At 45.6% G+C, this 18,490-nt stretch overlaps 1 long non-coding RNA gene across 1 annotated transcript; it reads right to left on the reverse strand.

The window, feature by feature from the left end:
- Window positions 1-1,377: 1,377 nt before the first annotated feature.
- On the reverse strand, window positions 1,378-2,709 carry LOC309330275. Its single transcript, XR_014151404.1, has 2 exons — window positions 2,538-2,709; window positions 1,378-1,839 (listed from the first exon to the last, which is right to left on the reverse strand). It is a non-coding gene; the product is annotated as an uncharacterized lncRNA (long non-coding RNA).
- Between the last annotated feature and the right edge of the window lie 15,781 nt (window positions 2,710-18,490).

Below are 18,490 nucleotides of genomic sequence, written 5' to 3' on the forward strand. Positions count from 1 at the left end.
GTGTCCTTGAGATCTGATAATGTCTGCACATAGGAGTTGTAGTGCAACCACATCTGGAAGATACCATCTTGACTTACCTTGGACCAGATGAATTAGTTTTGTGCACAGTGAGTAATGAATGAATGGAATTTGCGGCCAGGGGATGTGCTGATGGTAACTACCTTTGATAGCTTTATTAGCAAACCCCAGGTATATCAAGAAATATCTAAAACAATTAAATCACCTGTACAGGCTTCCCCACAACTGTCGTCACTGAATATGAGGACTGATAACTTCAAAGCTTGCTTGCTGCAGCTTGGATTTCAATAGTCCAGCAATGGAAAACTTTGAAACATCTACATTTGCATTTGTGGTATAAAAACTCATGGGCATGCATTTCAGTACCTCTTGAGATATCATTGGCAAACTTGGCACAACAGTGCCTGAGATGGAGGAGCCAGTTTTTGTCTATATTGTTGGTTGCCATCTTGGACCAAGATGGTGGATTAAACCAGGCATGGGCAAACTCAGCCCTCCAGATGTTTTGGGGCTACAACTCCCACCCTGACCACTGGTCCTGTTAACTAGGGATGATGGGAGTTGTAGTCCCAAAACATCTGGAGGGCCGAGTTTGCCTATTCCTGGATTAAACCATTGCAAACTGTGTCAATTCATATGCCTAATTGTTGCCTAATTTAGAATAATAGAATTGTAGAGTTGGAAGGGATCTTGAGGGTCATCTACTGTAGTCCAACCCACTGCAATGCAGGAATCTCAGCTGAAGTATCCATGACATATGGACATCCAACCTCTGCTTAAAAATCTCCAAGGAAGGAGAGTGGTGGCTGCCGAGATGGAGGATTTGGTTTTGCCCTTGGAAAACGTCTAATGCATTTTTAAATTAAGATGGTGGGCCAAACTGTTCCAAACTGTGCTAATTTGGACACCTCTGAAGATATTGTCACCAAATTTGGCATAGTGGCTCCTGAGATTGAGCAGGAGGTTTTTGTCTCTGTCTGGAAGTCTGGAGGGGCATGAAGAGCCCTAGAAAGTAACAAATTGCAATATCCATTTATAAATACCAGTATCTTTCCATTTCTAAGAATTCCAGAGCAATGCTTTCAGCTCATAAGGACATAATCTGCCCATTTGGTTGGTTGCATGGGCAATTATCTCATCTCTAGATGCCCTGATCCTGGGCTGTAGCATTTGCATAAGCAGTGGGACTTTGGCTTATATTACACAGAGAAGTGTTATCCTTTCTCAGTTAATAATCAGCCGTGCACTCTGTTTGGCGTGGAAGCACTTCAGCATAATTAGCTGGCTAAAGAAGCCTGCCTATTGATTAACAGAACTAAATGACCCGTAATTAACAGCATGACTATAGTGCTAATCTGGTTTTGGATTTTTTATTTTTTTAGATACAGTATTATTTTCTCCTTCTCTCCAAAGGATCTAGAAACTGCCAGGTCTTTTCATCTGGAGGGAGCAGGTAGATGAAGGATCCACTTCATGTTGTAATAGCTTTCAGCTATGGAGCTTTTTAAGAAGTGCATTGATGTAGCATAAAAAGGCTCTGCTGGGGGTGTTGTTTTAATCTCTAGGCCTGCCAAGTTGCATCTGCAAAGTCTGCACAGGTTTCTTCTCACCCCCACCCCCTTTAGAAGTACCAGTGTTGCAGTGAGCCAGAACATTTGCTCTGAACCGTTCTAAGATATCTTGGGAATCCAGCTTCAGATCTTGACGGTGGGTTCAGAATGAGTTTTGTTGTTGTTGTTGTTTCTTGCAGCATGTTTGATGGCCAGTAGGTGTCTCTGTGGGCACTGAACACAGAGCCAGCAGGGGTGTGATGAAAGGCTTCTGGAAGAAGTTACAAAGAATTAGAACATTGACTGCTTAGACCCACAGAGACAGGAAAAGGACGAGCCACATGTCAGACCAGTAGTGCAGGTTGCTCACAAATTGCACACTTCCATATATAGGCCAAAGGGGCAGAAGACCCTATAGTAGCAGGGATGGGGAACTCATGGTCCTCCAAATGTGGTGGAGCTCCAACCCTCATTAACCCCAAACAACATGCCCTGTGGCCAGGGAACCTGCAGGCACCAGGGTAGACCTCTGTGAGTACATGGGTGCCCATGGGCGCCATAGTGGAGAATGCTGACCTGTGGCTTCTCTTCATAATCTTCTCCCCACAAGCATCAACATAAAAAAGGGTAAAGGACCCCTAACAGTTAAGTAAGTCCAGTCGTGAACGACTCTGGGGTTGAGGCGCTCATCTGGCTTTACTGGCTGAGGGGGCTGACGTTTGTCCACAGACAGTTTTTCCGGGTCATGTGGCCAGCATGACTAAGCCGCTTCTGGCAAAACTAGAGCAGCGCATGGCAACACCGTTTACCGTCCTGCTGGAGTGGTACCTATTTATCTACTTGCACTTTTTGGCGTGCTTTCGAACTGCTAGGTTGGCAGGAGCTGGGACAGAGCAACGGGAGCTCAGCCCATCGCGGGAATTCAAACCGCAGACCTTCTGATCAACAAGCCTAGGTGTAATTTATCACCTTCATCTCAACACCCTGGCACAACCCTTCCTTAGCTTCCTCTCCTCCGTGGGGAAGACTCATAGCTCATTGGTAGAGCATCTACCTTGCATGCAGAACAGGGGTGTCATCTCGCCCTCAGGATTATGGGTGCCCACCACCACAACGCGGACGTGTGACGTCAGATGCACACACCAGCACGTAGTGTGTGTGACATCAAACATACTATGTACAGGCATGTGTGTGTGATATCACATGTCTGTGTTGCAGTGGCGGCAGCTCCTCTTCCTCCTTCTCTCCTTTTTCTGCAGGGAGCAGCTCGGACTCAGAGGCAGAGAGACTTTGCCTCTGTGTCTGGTTCCCACCCCCTGGAAAAGGGGGTGCCTCACTGGCTGACGGTGGAGGGTACAGCTGAACTGCTTCTCTCTTGGAGGCAGCGTCGCTGCCACCTGCTGACTTTTCTCGTTGACTTTGTGGGTGCCCGGCCCCCACATTTATATTACTGTGGGTGCCCAAGAACCCACGGTTCTCTGGATTTGGTTCCTGTGAGGCAGAAGGTCCCATGTTCAATCCCCAATGGCACTTCAGGCAGGGCTCAGAGAGAGACTCCCTGTCTGAAACGCTGAAGGGTTGCTACCAGTCAGTGTAGATGATACTGATCTAGATAGACCAATTGTCTGACTTGGCAAAAGGCCCATGTCCCACTTTTGCCTCTGTCCAAACTTAAATGGCAAGTTCCTTGAGAGCCAAGCCTTTTTGCTTAGGCAAATGGTGCAGACAGGCTGTCCAGCTATTCCAATCTAAAAAATGCTAATTGCACTCCTGGGGAAAGAGGAGGCTGTTTCCCCTGTTCTTCGCTTTTTCGTAGCAAAGCACACTTAGACTGCTCCTTTTACCTGCGCTGTGTGAAGTCACAGCGGAGGTCTGTAGCTCCCCCCAGTCTGCCCTTTAAAGCATAAAGAGACAGCTCGCAGGCCAGAGTGGCTCCTTACTGCAGCGGGAGCAAGAGTTGAAAGCCGCATGAAATCTCACAGTGGCTTGCCAAAGGGCTCCTCTCCCTTGCCGGTTCACACTGATGTGTGATGGCACTCTGCAGGCTGCAAGCGGAGGACACAGAGAGTCGAAAACAGGTTATTGCATGGAAGCTTGTATACAAGGAAGAAAGAGAAATGCCCTTGGCAAGAGATGGGACCTGTTCTTCCTTTGCTTTGAAGAGTGGCCATTTGCCCCCATATACAGTGGACGCTTGGGTTGCAAACGTGATCCGTGCGGGATGCACGTTTGCAACCCGAGACTGTGCATGCAGGGGTTGCGATTTGGCACTTCTGCACATGCACAAAGTGTGATTTAGCCCTTCTGCGCATGCACGACCGTTGAAACATGGAAGTAACCCGTTTCGGTACTTCCGGGTTTCGGTGGTCCGTAACCTGAAAAAAACGCAACCTGAAGTGTCTGTAACCCGAGGTATGACAATATTGGTGGGCTCTGGAATTCAATGGTGGGTTTAGATGTCAGAATCAGGTTTGGAGAAGGGGTATAGTTCAGCGGTAGATCATCTCCTTCTCTTGCAGATGGGCCACTGTAGAATATTCTGTATGAGGAGAGGAGATAGCAAAGAAAGTTAAGAATTTGTTTCTATATGCAACAGCAGCCGCAAGAATAGTTTATGCAAAGAACTGGAAAGAAAAGGCTACCCTGACCAAGGAGCAGTAGTTGCATAAATTAATAGAATTTGTGGAGCTTTGCAAGCATGATGGCCAAAATAAGGAACTGGGATGAAATGAAAACAAGATGCGAGTGGGATTGTCTTGGAGAATGCTTAGAAAGAGACGGCATTATGGTAAATTTGCAAGTGGGGATAAACCTGTGGTCAGCAGTAGACAAGATAAGTGAATTGAAGGGATGAAAAAGGATGGAAAAACCAAGGAGATGTAGAGAACCAAAGAAAGGGAAATAGGATATTGGTGAAGGATAGGTTGGGAAGTCTATACAGTGGTACCTCGGGTTAAGAACTTAATTCGTTCTGGAGGTCTGTTCTTAACCTGAAACTGTTCTTAACCTGAAGCACCACTTTAGCTAATGGGGCCTCCTGCTGCCGCCGCACCGCCAGAGTACGATTTCTGATCCCATCCTGAAGCAAAGTTCTTAACCCAAGGTACTATTTCTGGGTTAGCAGAGTCTGTAACCTGAAGCATCTGTAACCTGAAGCGTCTGTAACGCAAGGTACCACTGTATTTGGTTGGGCCCAGTTGTTACTGAATCTCTGTTTCTACTCACTACTACAGTGGTACCTTGGTTTACGAACTTAATTCTTTCTGGAGGTCTGTTCTTAACCTGAAACTGTTCTTAACCTGAGGTACCACTTTAGCTAATGGGGCCTCCCACTGCTGCCGCGCTGCCAGCGTGCGATTTCTGTTCTCATCCTGAAGCAAAGTTCTTAACCCGAGAGACTATTTCTGCATTAGCGGGGTCTGTAACCTAAAGCGTCTGTAACCTGAAGCATCTGTAACCCGAGGTACCACTGTATTTTTTATTTTGATCTGCAGCAATGAGCCAGTGATCCTGCTTAGCTCTGTGCCTATGAAAAACTTCACTCACTGATTTTGGCAGATCTGCATGTTTAAAGGCATTAGACTAGTGCCTGTTTTCTTTTCTTTTCTTTCTAGCCAGATGATAATCCTAGATCCAAACCCCTAGATTTGCTAACCGTGATTATGGACAGCTCTCTCTTTCCAGAGATGTTCTGCAAGCGGAAACACTGCTAATGAATTCTTAAGAGATATTTCTTATGAAGCACATTATAACATGCAGATAATCTGAAGAGAGCCTGTGCTTGCATAATATAGATTTAATAGATATAACAAGACAATTAAAACCTCATTAGGCTTGACCTCGCTTGGCGAGATGCACCAGGAAGTACCACTTTGTCTCTCTTTAATAGGCAGCCTGGTTCAGGAACAAACACATGAGTCAGGAAAGAGGATTCCAGCAGGTTTTAAATGCAGTCAAAAGTTGAAGGTCACACCCACACAATGCATTTGAAGCATCTTTGAAGCCCGTGGCTCCCCACAAATAATTTTCAGAACTGTAGCTTATTAAGGGTGCTGTAAATTATAGCTCTGAGTTCCTGCGGCCCTAATTAAGATGGGTACCAGTTGATCTGCGTCTCTGCTCAGTCTGCTGCCCAGGTGCTAAATGCTGATGGGCAGTTTCAAGGCTCTTCCTGCTTTTCTCCTCTTAGTTTCCTTTATCTAATTGGACTTGGGACAAGACAACCCTTCAAGCAGAGGGATGCCCTGCTGTTATCTGTTAAAGTAGGACACACGGACCGCCTGACACCACACACACACACTCGTCACATTTATGCATTATGTCTTTCTTGCAGGTGACACTGCTGAAATGCGTGGCCCTTCAGTTGGGAAATGTGTACGGGAGAGCTTTGGGGAGGCCGCCCTTGGCTTGGAAGCCAGGTCCAGTCATGCTTCTCCAGGCCAAATGCATCCGGCAGCCAGAATCCTTCTCTTTGCTGGCTCCTGTTCATAAAAGGAAAATTACTCCTCAGATTTATGAGTTACCTCCAGGTGTAATTTATCAACTGCTGCCTTGCCCTGGCCTAGACAACTGGGGAGAGGCCCAGTCTTTTGATTAATGGGCTCTCCTGCCTGGCGGTGGCAGACATTTTACAAAGATTTAATTCTAACACATCCTTAAAAATAACAGGAAGTCTGTTTGGAAGATTCGACACTCACTGATTCCGTAAGGTGGTGGTGCAGGCCTACCAATCCTTTTGGGGGAAGGTTAACACCTGCCAGACTAACCTCACTTCTGCTTTTGATTTTTTTTTAAAATTTACCACATTTCCAAGGCGAACAGATGAAATCTTTGCTATGTCTATCAAAGGGCTTTTCCCCCTCAGATGTGCAGTGGGCGAGTTAGAAAGCTCAGAAGAGAAAAAAACAGGGCTTTTTCTAACAGCACACAGCTAAAGACTGTGGTGTCTAGTGTTCATAAACGGCCTCGGTCCTGTATACCTGAAGGAGCGTCTCCACTCCCATCGTTCAGCCTGGACACTGAGATCCAGCGCCGAGGGCCTTCTGGCGGTTCCCTCATTGCGAGAAGTGAGGCTACAGGGAACCAGACAGAGGGCCTTCTCAGTAGTGGCGCCCGCCCTGTGGAACACCCTCCTATCAGATGTCAAAGAGATAAACAATTACCTGACATTCAGAAGACATCTTAAGGCAGCCCTGTTCAGGGAAGTTTTTAATATGTAACGCTGTATTGTTTTTAACACTTGATTGGGAGCCGCCCAGAGTGGCTGGGGAAACTCAGCCAGATGGGCGGGGTATAAATAATAAATTATTATTATTATTATTATTATTATTATTCATTCGGGGCCAGTGGGGCAGAAAGCCAAGAGACCAAGTGGAGATGGGGTCAGACATCAGAGCCAAAGGCAAAGCAGACCCAACACATTTTCGTTTGGTTCCCATCCTCCTCCCTGTTGAGTTCTACAAGGGCAACACTGAGACTCAGGAGAAGGAAGCTGACAGACTGATTGGTTGAAAGTAAGAGAGTGGGCAGGGGCAGGGGTGGTGAGTGAAGGAGAATTGGTGGGGCAGTACCAGCTTTGCCATAATGGACCAGCCTGCACTGGTTAAACTATGGCATTAGCTGCCATACGATGCCCATCTAGATTGCTTTAAAGGCAGTTCAGACCCAGGGTGGCCACATCTGCCTAAAAAAAAGAGAGGACACTGATTTGCATAACATTTGCCTGTGTTGATTTATGTAGATGCAGGTTTAGAAATAATTACTCTCAATTAAATCAAAACACCACAAATCTCACTGTAGTGGCGAAGGCTGTGAACAGTTAACTTGGGTGTAAGGAGGTTAGAGAATCCTGACAAATCTGGAGAGGATATTGGCAACGTTTGCATATTTGTGCCACGTACAGAACACAAACCAATTCAGTGAAAGCAATTGGTACTCGCTGTGGTTGTTTTCAGTCAGCAAATGACAAGTAATTGACCACACCCATTTGCAGTGCATTTCCTTTGCATTGATATGAATGGTGCAGAGCAATGTAATTAATTACATTATTAGGTAAAGGTAAAGGCACCCCTGACCATTAGGTCCAGTCGTGACCGACTCTGGGGTTGAGGCGCTCATCTCGCTTTATTGGCCGAGGGAGCCGGCGTACAGCTTCCGGGTCATGTGCCCAGCATGACTAAGCCGCTTCTGGCGAACCAGAGCAGCACACGGAAACACCGTTTACCTTCCCGCCGGAGCGGTACCTATTTATTTACTTGCACTTTGATGTGCTTTCGAACTGCTAGGTTGGCAGGAGCAGAGACCGAGCAACGGGAGCTCACCCCGTCGCGGGGATTCGAACCGCCAACCTTCTGATTGGCAAGTCCTAGGCTCTGTGGTTTAACCCACAGCGCCACCCACGTCCCTTAATTACATTATTAATTACGTAAAATTCCACCACAGTGGAATGAACAATGTAGTTTTTGTTGGAAGTCGAACTGCAATGGAACAGAAGCAGCACTGCATGCGATTAACATGGTTTGCAATGGAAATGGATGCCTTCCTACACTCTCTAATAATGTGCCTGCTTGGTCTGCTGTCCAGGTATGTGCAATTTCATATTGTTCTTTATCTTTATGCTGGACTTTGCATGGACAGCCCCTGCATGCAGAGGATGCCTACGGGTAGAGGACTGTCTGTTGACAGGCCCTTCCAATAGAAGGCTGCCCTACAGTATAGTAGGTTACATGGACACCCTCATTCTCCCCCATAGGAAACTTTGGGCTTAGATTTTGCTTCAGGGGGTAAGTGTCAATGACAGCAGTGCCTGAAGAGCTTCCCTACCAAAGCCACAGTTGAAAATTAACCCGAGAGGTAGCCGTTTGTAAACTGAGCTGACAGGAAATTGCTAGCTTTGTACCGAACAAGTCATTACCTTAAGCTTTATTGCTATGTGTGGGAGTTTACTTGTGACAAAGTAAACGTGCAGAGATGGCTTGTAACTAGGGACCAGGCAATTGCAGTGTTAACGGTTCCACGGAAAGCCGTCAATCGGCAGGATGCTGTGGGAAAAAACCATTAAAAACTGCTTTTTATTTTATTATTTTTGGAAAACCCTCTCAGCTGAAATGATGGGAACTCCTCAACCAAGTAAATAACAGATTTGAGAACAGTGTGTCAGAAAAGAGCCAAGTGGATGTGATCAATAGATTGACTCCTTTTTTTGGGGGGGGGGCTTTATAGATCTGAATTATTTTTCTGCCTACTGAACCCACTTCTAACAGAGAGGGCAAGGCCCACGCGAAGAGTGGATTATGGGACCAGGATGAAATTGACAGACATGATCACAACAGCTCTTCTGTGAATGTTGATGGTGAATATATTTCTGGGCTTGCGGATGCCTGCTATACATTTGAATTCGTACTCCAATTCCAGTTTAGGGGTGGAGAAAAAAAAAATTCAATCCAGCTTGCATTTAAAGGCAAATACACTTGACTCAGATAGGTTCCTCACTACTGAAATACATAAACATCAAGAACAATAATAAGCTTTGGTATTCCACCATTACTCTGAGGACCTTTAGAGGTTTTCCTTACATAAATAACTAAAGGAAGCCCTGAGAGGCAGGTTGGGCTGAGCCATCTTCAGATGCTCTGCATGCAGGAAACCATTAAGGCATGCAGAGGTGATCAAGAAAGGTTGGTGGGAGAATCCGTCTTCCCACTACTATCCTCCTCCTCCTCTGTGCATTGATAAGAACATAAGGAAAGCCCTGCTGGATGAGGCCAATGGCTCGTCTAGTCCAACATCCTGTTTTCTCACAGTGACCAACTACAGGTAGATGCCTGAGGGAAGTCTGCAAGGAGAACCTGAGTGCAACATTGCTCTCCCCACTTATATTAAAACCACTCTGAAAATCATCACTCAAACTACAGCTCCCAGAATTCTATGGGGAAATAATCCAGGATTATTTCAAGTTGCATCACAGTGCTTTAAATGCATGGTGGCCTGGATGTGGCTTACTGTATCATCACCACCATCCTATAGCAGCTCCTGATCTGCTTCCAGTTACCCGAAAGGAGAGTCCTCCTCATCTTACTAGGTGCTTGGTTTGAAAGAAATGATTGATGCAAAATATCACTGCTGCTGTGTGAACTGGGGAGCGTGTCCTAATTAGGAATGCGCTCGTGTCTATTGTATATCCATTCTAACAGCCTTGAAAGCTGCACAGGAAGAGCGTGGAGATGAAAGGAGGATTCCCTCCCTTCCCCTCTAAACCAGAATGGTATTGCAGTTTTGCAGTTGAGGCCTAACGCGGGAATGGAAAACAGGCTCTGGGGCCAAAAACAGCCCCTCAGACCTCTCCCTCTGGCCCTTGGGACACGTCAGGTCACATGCTTTCTCTACAGGTGACACCCCTTCCTGGTCCTGATTCTTGTTTTCCTTGAGTGTTTCTCCCTGGCTGAAATGTGTCCTTGAACTCTGATACAGTACAGTGGTGCCTCGCAAGACGAAATTAATCCGTTCCGCGAGTCTCTTCGTCTAGCGGTTTTTTCGTCTTGCGAAGCAAGCCCATTGACGGCTTATCGGATTAGCGCTATTAGCGGCTTTTAGCGGCTTATCGGCTTAGCGGATAAGCGGCTTAGCGGCTTAGAAAAAGGGGGGGGGAGGAAAAAAAACCTGCAGGAACTGGCAAGACATTTTCGTCTTACGAAGCAAGCCCATAGGAAATTCGTTTTGTGAGGCACCTCCAAAACGGAAAACCCTTTCGTCTAGCGGGTTTTCCGTCTTGCGAGGCATTCGTCTTGTGGGGCACCACTGTAATGCCTCTTGCTTGCCCGGATTGAGGATATCTCATAGAATCACATCATCTAGTCTAAGCCCCTGCAGTGCAGGAATATGCAGTTGTCCCATTCAGGGATTGAACCTGCAACCTTGGCACTGTCAGCACTACGCTCTAACCAACTGAGCTATCCAGACAATGGGTCTATAATAAAGAGGGGGATGGGATCTGACCCCTCCTACCACTCCTAATACGGCCCCCAGGCTAGAAAAGGTTCCTAAACTCTGGTCTTACCAGATCCTCTGGCACATTTTTTTTTGCTTCATTTCTCAGACAAAGGGCACACAAGTTCTTTATGTTCTTCATGCTCCACTTTACAACTTCAGAATCTCTCACCGCTTTCTTCCCTTCTCTACGCAGAACAACCACTCCATTTCTTTGATGGGATCTGCATCGTTCTCTGTACTCTGTTGTGGGTTTTTTTTTTGCCAAAATACGAGCTGCTGTTGTTCAACATGTTTTGTGAGCCTTCTCCTGGCTCCTGCAGGCTAAAGGTCAGGCAGGGAATGAAAGGGACCCCCTGTGTGAGGTTACAGGAAGGGCAGACAGAAAGAATTTCACAGCCATCAGTTGGGAATGTCTGCCTCTTAGCACTTTGTGCAAGTGAGCCACTGACTGCTTAGGAAGTAAAAATAAACCTGACATCATTTCAAGGTTTTTCTTCTTAGAAAGGTCAGGTTCTTGGTCAGTGGAGCTTGAGGAGGATAGCTTCCCAGTTGTTTTGATTTCCTTCTAGACAACCTGGCAGGGCTCAAGTGCCAGTGTTGGCAGGGACAGAGGCAAGAGTGGAAGGAGGAATGAATGTAAATTTCACCTCTAGTTTCTACACACACTCACACGTTAGAAGAAATTTGCACTAAAATGCTGGTGAATTTTCATGGGAACCTTTTTTTTAAAAAAAACCCCACAGACATGAAGCAATGTGGAAAAGTGAACTTAAAAGTGTAAAAATGAGAAACTGGAACCAGCAGATTCATGAGAGCTGTTTAACAGTGAAATGGGCTACCTTGGAAGGTGATGAATTAGCCTTCCTTGGAGGTTTTTAAACAGAGGTTGGATAGTCATCCTGCCAGATATTCTTTAGCTGTGATGGTTGCAGGGGGTTGGATTAGATGACCCATGGGTCCAGTCCAACTCTGCAATTCTATAATTCTATGCTTTATTCATCCCTACTGGTAAATAAAGAAATTTGTACAAGGAAGTCTCTGACGGTCTCTTCTCCGAAGTACATTGTGTTTGCAAAGATGACCATACATTCCCTGGCACTCCAGGAAGGGGGGATGAACTTGAAATCTTTTATGTGTGCAGAGATTCTTCTTCTAGCATTTCCCCAATACAATTAGACCCATGATGTCACTTTGCCACCTCCCTTTAGCTTCTGCTATGCTTACTCCAAGTATTATTCTGCCCGAGTGTCATAAGCATTAGCTGTTTCCCCAGATCTGAATGTCAACAAGTAAGATTAAACACCTTCCCAGGGTTATGTAAACCCCCCTCTGGTCTTCCGGCACATACACTCTTTTTCTCTCTCATGCCAAGGTGCATATCTCCTCGCTCACTTACAAGAAACAACAACAGCCACCCAAACCGCGGAATACCTACTTGTTCTTGCGGCCAGATGTTCATGGAAATCTTTTGCAAATGTGGTAAGAAAGACATTTCTTTCCTGCAGGCCTCCTGTTAGATGATGTTTCTCTTTTCTTTGTTCCATTTGCAAGCTGGATAGCCCAAACTAAAAGAGAGAAAGAGAGGAATCAGATTGTGCCTGGGTTGCCATAGGCTCGGTAGGATGGATCCAATCTTAATCATGCATAGAGGATTTTAGATAGTAATTGATTTCAAAGGGTTACATCCCACATTCTCTGCTAGTGCAAGGCATGATGGAATGTTGTGCAACAGAGGAATCCAGTGCAACAATTGCACCAGGGGAAAGCCATGGGGCAACGGATTGAGCAATCTGTTGTGTGGAAAGGTTACCAGCAGCCTGCTTCTGTGATCCCTTGTACCACAACGCTCCACTGCCACAAAGCATTTTGCTATCGAAACAATTATACCACTAAGTGACTCTTAACTTAGCACCACATTGGGTATAGAACCCATAGGGTTTGCTCTAAGCACCAATTGATCCACTTTGCTAACAGAACTGGGTAGGTGTGTTTATCTAAAGGATTTTCATATAGATTTTCATTTGCAATAGAGAAATGCCAAAGTGGTTGCAGCTTCAATGAGAGGAGGAGGAGGAGGAGAAACAGGAGGAGGAGGCAGAGGGAGATTTAGGACAATGTGACCAGTTCCCTTGTACTGGGACCAACTCTAGGGGAGCACCATAAGGCACCACAACTATGTTGTAGTGCACATGGAGAATGGAAGTTTGGAGGTGCCAAATTTTGGCCTTGCACAGGGTGCTGCTGAAATTCAAAAGATGAAAGTCCACCATCAGCATATGATGGAAACTACATTACGAAGGTGTCAGGTGTACCTGTGTGGGGAGGGAATTCCGGAGCTTAGGGGCTGCAGAAAATGCTGTCCCCCAAGCCACTGCCTCAGAGGTTCTGAGGTTGGTGGAACTACCAAGAGTGACCAACCTCCATTGATTGTAACATCTGTTGGAAAGGAGATGGCCCTTCAGATGTTCAGGACCTTAAACACTAATGTGGGCACCTTGACTCAGCCCAGAAACAAACTGTCAACTATTGCTGCTGTCAGCTGTCAACCAAGCAGGGGTTATGTGACTTCTGAAATGGAGCCCCAGCCTATAATCCAAAAACAAAGCCCTGTGTTGCAATAAGAACCAATCGCAACAATACAAACACAACACGTAGTCTAATAGTAGGAAATATATAATAGAATAATGATATTGTTCAAATTATAGGACTAAGCCAATCAAAGTTCATATGTACAATATAACAGAGTGGTAGTGAGGACCGTCAAGCTGTGTGTTCAAAACAGATGTCTGAGGACAGTCTCACAATAGTTTTTCAAAAGTTTCAATGGAAGATATCTCAAAAGCCTGTCTCTGGAATGATACTACTGTTTTGTAATAGTCTTCATTAGCCAATATTTTTCAACAGAACACTAGTGAGCACTGATCCTTAGCATGAATCTTACTTACATATTTTGCTGAAAAATATATAGTGCTCCTGCTGTGAAAAATGTATTGGAGCGGGGCTTCTCTACTTTTCTTCCTCCACCATGCCATTCCTGTGCTCTGGGGTTTGGGGTAAAATTATGCAGTGGATTCTGCAGACTGCTCTTTCTCAGACTAAATGCCAGGATGGCTTGAAGTCTGTGGGATCCCTAAGGCAGAGTCCAACTGAGGCGCACATTTCCTGTGCTTCAGAATTCCTGTCTGAAGTATCAGGGACATGAAACCCAAATATTTTCTGAAGTACCTGGATGGTGCACTGTCGTAGTGCTGTAAGGCAAGAATGTCCAGAGTGAGAAATTAACTACTTATTGTCAAAAATACACTTTCAAGTTAGGGAAAGGCATGTCCATCAGTCCTACAGTATATTTCTCTGCTACTTCCAGGTGTGCACCCAATGAGGCAGTTAAGGCATCAGATAGGCCTTGCCCCTGACCTTGGCTTATTCATCTCCCCCATTTTAGCTGTCTACAAGCAGGCGCAGACCCTGCTTGCATGTAACCTGCTTCTGCTCCTCCCACTTCACTCCTGGTTCTGGGAGACAGTGGGGCAAGAGAGGTGGGGCCAGGAGGAGGAGGAGTGGAAGCCCTTGGCTCTGTGCCAGCATGAGCTATCTCTGCCTCCTTCTGTACCTGTTCTTCACTCTCCCATCCTGCAGCATCTCGTGCCTCTGACTCTCGTCTCCCAGGTATCACAGGCTCCTCCAGATCACTGATCCAGTGCCAGATTTACATATAAGCTAAACAAGCTATAGCTTAGGGCCCCACTCTCTTGGGGCCCCCCCAAAATATTAAAGAAAAAAACCTGGATGTACATTTCCCAAAAACAAATACAATAAAACCTACATACAGCAACAGTGTTTTGTGTTGTGTAGGCTCCTATTTGTTATGTGCAAATGGCTTTAGATACCTATTAAAGGTAAAGGGACCCCTGAGCATTAGGTCCAGTCACGGACGACTCTGGGGTTGCAGCGTTCATCTCGCTTTATTGGGCGTATAGCTTCCGGGTCATGTGGCCATCATGACTGGCGAACCAGACCAGCGCACGGAAACACTGTTTAGCTTCCCGCTGATGTGGTACCTTGTTTATCTACTTACACTTTGTGCTTTCGAACTGCTAGGTGGGCAGGAGCTGGGACCGAGCAACAGGAGCCCACCCTGTGGCGGGGATTTGAACCGCTGACCTTCTGATCGGCAAGTCCTAGGCTCTGTGGTTTAACCCACAACACCGCCCGCGTCCCTAGATACCTATTGTTGTTGTTGTTTAGTCGTGTCCGACTCTTTGTGACCCCATGGACCAGAACACGCCAGGCACTTCTGTCTTCCACTGCCTCCAGCAGTTTCCTCAAACTCATGCTGGTAGCTTCAAGAACACTATCCAACCATCTTGTCCTCTGTCGTCCCCTTCTCCTTGTGCCCTCCATCTTTCCCAACATCAGGGTCTTTTCCAGGGAGTCTTCTCTTCTCATGAGGTGGCCAAAGTATTGAAGCCTCAGCTTCACGATCTGTCCTTCCAGTGAGCACTCAGGGCTGATTTCCTTAAGAATGCACTCAGGGATGATTTCCTTAAGATACCTATTAGGTCCATAAATTACCATATAACATGTATTCAACACAAAAAACAGCAATAATTTGTTGTTGACAATGGACAGCTGGACATATAAAGGGCCCCATTACCTTCAGTAGCTTGGGGTCTCACCAAACCTAAATCTGGCCCTGGACTGATTCCTTCTTCCAAGTCAGCCTCCAACCCCCCTTTTCCCAGTGCCCACTCCTCAACACCCAGCCACTACTCCACAGTGTCCCGCCAGCCCCTGACATGGACCGAACCATGCAGTCAGTCGGGCCTTGAAAGCCAGGGAAGACTATAGCTCAGTGGTGGAACATCTGCTTTGCATGCAGAAGGCGCCAGGTTCAATCTTCCCTAGCACCTCCAGGTAGGGTTGGGAGTATCTTCTGCTACTGAAATCCTGGAGAGCCACTACCGGTCAGTGCAGACTGCAGATTCCGTATAAGGCAGCTTCCAGTGAAGGATGGGAGATCAGAGAGAGCCCATCAATCCCATATTTCAGCAGCAGCGATTGTGAAGTGGCCACAATCTCTCTTATCTATTTGTATAAAGCACAGCTGGGACTCAAAGCTGTTGAATTAAAACTACCTTTTGAGCAGCTGGGCTTCTATATCTGCCTGCCAGGCAGGATGAGATTCTGAGTGTTTGGATAAGTATCACAGCTGAATTTCTTTATCGGAGAAACTAAATTACTGAGGGGGGGATGTGGGGTGGCTTGGCAATATGGATTTCTATATATCTGGAAATCAGGAAGAGAGGGGAGAAATGAAGGGACGTATTTGAGGTGAAGAGGTGGGTGGGAATGAGATGTATAAATGGAAACCACAGTGGAGCTGGCAGATGAGGCTTGCTTCAGAATTATTTTGTCTATTTGCCTAAAGGTGGAGCCTCGCTTGTGGTTTGCTTCAGAAGAGCGCCTTTTCCTCTTGGCAATTCAACCTGTTTTGCCCCTCTCTTCTCGCTATGTATCCCAGAGAGCTAAAATCACTTGGAAAATATATTTATTTCCCTAATTTACACTCCACACTTTCAGTTTATTCACGTTCCCAGTTGGGCAGCAAACGAAGCACTCAGATGAGCTGGAATATTTAAAACAAAGGGAAAATCTATCACCTTTTCATTTTCTGCCCAGAACTGGAAGGAAATTTGCAGTCATGGCCACTCCTTCTGAGTGGATGGGTTCTGCCAGAATTCAGAATTCAGCGGTTCTCTCACAAGGATGGACTTTACTTATATTGAGGTTTCTACAACAGGAATCACAGGGGGCAGAGATGGCAGTGGAAAAATAGGTAATTGGTAGAGGATGGGCTGTTGTCATTTTTTTTCAGTCCTCAATTTTTTCAGTATGTTATTTATGACATCCCCCGTGCCCCCATTGAAATGAATGGTGTGGAATAACATAAATTCAGCCACAGCGAGTAGGAAATGATTCTTTTTTACTCCCCTTTGTTGGTCTTGCTGCAACATAGTTACCCCTCTGGAAAACGTTATGACAGATGTGATTCTCGCTGTCAAAATTTTGATTGTATGATCCTGGGGGCAGAACTATCCCATTTTGTTTGGGAAGATTTATGGTGATGGCGGTGGTGGTGGTATTATTACTGCTGTTAGAAAAATCACATGTGTTCTGCAAGCAACCGAACCTGAAAGCTGTGTAGGGCATCACTTTATTCTAGAAAGATTGTAGTGTAATTCAGTGCCAACTTCCATGCTACAAGTTGAGCCAAATGCTTTTATTGACCTGTTTCCCTTCATCCTGCTTGTATTAAAATCTGAGCAGCTGGCAAGGAAAACTCACCTGCTCCGACCTGAAAGCGCTGCCAAGGAGGAAGAAAAACATTTAGGAGGAAGTGAGTGAAGATGCCAGACAGCTTTAAAAGCTGGCACATCTGCCACGAGGAACAGACGCGAACATTTACAAGTGGTTCAGCTCCAATAAAGTCTTTATTGCTGTCAGTCTCATCCCAGAGTGTTACAGTTTTCCACGTTAAAAATGAACTCTCCTTCTCTTCCTTTCTCCAAACGTTGTAGACATACTGGATTCTTTGCCCCTGTGATCATGATGAAAACAGAATATATCTATACTGCTTTTGATACTGGCTGAGCTGATGCAATGAGTCAAAGTATTTGGCTGTTTAAGGAAATAAACAGTTAGTGGCTTAACTTTCTGTGAGGGAAGGGGAAGTTGTCAGTTTGGTTAGGATTCTAGTCAACTACACATGGGATCGAGGGTTTTGACTGAGGGCTGAGATCACCCAGGACTTGCCAAGAATAACGGGGAGCCAGTAACATGCCCAGTCTTTCATGCAATACCAGGATCAATATTATTCTGTTTTTACAACATTTGTACTTGTTCACAATCAAACCAATTCCTGTCAACATGCATGAGTGGGAATAACTTCCATGGCATGTGTGTTCCTGAAACTACAAAACCCATGATGCAGCATAAAGATGATATCTATCTACTCTACTCTACTCTACTCTACTCTACTCTACTCTACTCTACTCTACTCTACATATCATCTACTTACACATATATTTGGTGCCTCTAATTGAAGGATGCAATTGACAATATTCCAAGTACAGCGGGGGATTCAGAAATGGCTGAATGTCAAAAGGGCACATGGATCTTTGAACAGTGATCCTCTTGCTCAGGTGGTAGAAAAACAGGTTGCAAAATAGAATTAGTTTTGTGAGTTTCATGCATGCTACTTGAGACGCATATGCTCAAATGCGGTGCTCAATAACCACAGGATACAGGTATTATTAGGCAAAATACTTGCCTCTTGCATGCTTCCAAAGTTTGCTTAGTTCAGCCTGAAAGATCTTGATAAATATTAGGGAACTGCAGGCTTATGAAATGTACCACCTTACATCTTGGAGTTGCTGTTTCATGTGCGGAAGATGTGTTTTCACATCAGTAAGCCCCTGTTTTGAACTAGAAGCGGACAAAGCTATTCTCCAGAGGTCCTGTAGGCATCGTTTGGAGGCAAAGAACCATATGAGCATGTAGGGCTTTGATCAGAAAGAAAAATCTTGCAACAGATTTTACCGAAGTCGTGTGTGCCACAGTTCAAAGGCTTCATAACGGAACGTGCCCTGAACAGAGATCTTTCTAGTCAAGCTTAACACGAATAGCAGAAAACTCCCAGGGTTAAAATATCTTCCCTCCTGCCTTCCTATTTGCAGGAACACTTGTATTGGTCCTACTGTCACTTTAAATATTCATCACAGGCCGGTGTTTAACAAGACTTCCATGCAGAAAAGGTGCAAACATGAGTCACACACTAAAGAGGTGCTGCCAGTGGGGATGGTAGGGGAAGAAATTTGATTCTGTTTGCATTTAAAGGTGAACCTTACTAATTCACACTTTCTGAAGCAATAGGA

This window comes from Podarcis erhardii, assembly GCF_964252035.2.
Source record: "Podarcis erhardii genome assembly, chromosome: 15".
In the NCBI taxonomy this organism is placed as follows: Eukaryota; Metazoa; Chordata; class Lepidosauria; order Squamata; family Lacertidae; genus Podarcis; species Podarcis erhardii.